The sequence below is a fragment of the Frankliniella occidentalis genome, unplaced genomic scaffold, assembly GCF_000697945.3.
Source record: "Frankliniella occidentalis isolate FOCC.00 unplaced genomic scaffold, Focc_3.1 Scaffold72, whole genome shotgun sequence".
NCBI lineage: Eukaryota > Metazoa > Arthropoda > Insecta > Thysanoptera > Thripidae > Frankliniella > Frankliniella occidentalis.
Genome location: NW_026267202.1, coordinates 833,145 through 834,767, shown reverse-complemented (window position 1 = coordinate 834,767; position 1,623 = coordinate 833,145). Strand labels below are relative to the sequence as shown.

Here is a 1,623-nt window from a genome sequence, read left to right as displayed (position 1 = left end):
CTCTCTCCCTCCCTCTCTCTCTCGCCACGCCCCCGCGTGCCTTTAGGTGACGTCAGGCCCTAGTGGGTGATCTCCCCCTCCTCCCCTCCCCCTTTCTCGTCCAGCTGTTGCGCCCCTCCCCTCCTCTCCCCCGCACAGACTCAGCCGGCTCACAACTCCTCCTTTGGCGAGCGCGTCTGTCTGCAGCAACCTTTGCCCTCCCCCGCGCGCGCACTGTGCGCTCGTGGAGTACACCGCTGAATGTTGGGCGGGAAAAAAGAAATAATATACAAGTTTTGAAAATATTTTGATTTTTGAAAAAGAACGGGATATCACCCCCCGCGAACAATAAGAGCAATTAAATAAAAATGTCAAACGGGTCGATATGCCAAACAAATGAAAATCATGAAAACGGGAGTCTCGGCCTTTTCTTACTTTATGTATATTTGCGTGTTTCGTGTGCATTACGGAGCAAACGCGTTCCTGACACGCGGAGCTGCCTCGGGGAGGTGGAAGCCCCCCCCCCCCCCCCTGAGGGAGCATTGCGTGTGTCGCCACCAAATGGACGACTTTTTACCTCTTTTCCCTCGTTTTTAGACAGTGACCAAGACTGTCTCTACCAGCAGTAAAAGTCTCCTCCTCCCTTCCCTTTTTTCCTCGTTGCACACTCCCATCCTCTCTTCCTCGTCCCTCGCTCGCCCCTTTAGCTTGCTGCAGTGCGTACCGTGTCTGACCGTCACGTGCGTCTTCTTGTTGCAGACCCCGCCGCCGCCACCCGCATCCGCGCGCCATGCCGTGAGGACGACTACCATCCACTATTCCCTTTCATAGGTGAGGTGAGCATTATTTGGAAAAGGAAACGAAAGGAGGAGGCCATATCCGTTCTTACGGTCCTCCTCAACTAAGGGTTCGTCCAGAAACTGGCATAAGTTACGTGAGGGCTCGGCGCCTGCGAGACTCGGTATAGGCCACCCCGCAGTACACGCATGCGTCGAAGGCAAGATGTTGCCTACCCATCAGGCGCTACAAGAGCCTGCATACAGGCTGAGGCTGACCTCGGCAGGTTCGTTTCGGCTATGTGACGGGCGTTCACTTTCCGGATCAGCCTTGCACTTGTACCCAATGGTGCTCGGCATCTGTGTTTGAATCCGTCTTATACCGGTGTAGGACCATGAATGTACCCCCACCATGAATGTACCCCCCATAGCGTTGCATCAGCTAGGGGGTACATTTATGGTGCCATGGATGTACCCCCCTTAGTGTCTTTTTTGGGGGGGTATATTCATGGCACCACTGTTGTACCCCCCGTCACGGCCCTTCAAGGGGGTACAACAGTGGTGCCATGAATGTACCCCCCAACACAGGCCTCAGGGGGGGTACAACAGTGGTGCCATGAATGTACCCCCCTGGAAGGTAGCGAGGGAGGGGGGTACATCCATGGCACCATGAATGTACCCCCCTGGAAGGTGGCGAGGTAGGGGTGTACATGCCTGGCACCATGAATGTACCCCCCTGGAAGGTGGCGAGGTAGGGGTGTACATTCCTGGCACCATGAATGTACCCCCCTGGAAGGTGGCATTTGCTACCCAAAAACTTCCCCTTCATGCTGTCCAACAGTTGCTTTGGGTCAAACGTGTTTTTTTT

The 1,623-nt window shown here is 55.0% G+C and overlaps 1 protein-coding gene across 13 annotated transcripts in view; it reads left to right on the top strand.

The window, feature by feature from the left end:
* LOC113215085 (F-actin-monooxygenase Mical) overlaps nt 1–1,623 on the top strand; it is a 75,879-nt gene that overhangs the window by 52,988 nt on the left and 21,268 nt on the right. For 10 of the 13 annotated variants that reach the window (XR_008011261.1, XR_008011258.1, XR_008011260.1 and 7 more), the window contains exon 3: nt 739–810. The exons of 1 other annotated variant lie outside the window; for it this stretch is intronic. The gene's annotated coding sequence lies outside the window, so the exon portion shown is untranslated. Of the gene's footprint in view, nt 1–738; nt 816–1,623 lie in introns of all 13 variants that reach the window. 2 more of the 13 variants (XR_008011251.1, XR_008011253.1) reach the window with 1 other exon arrangement.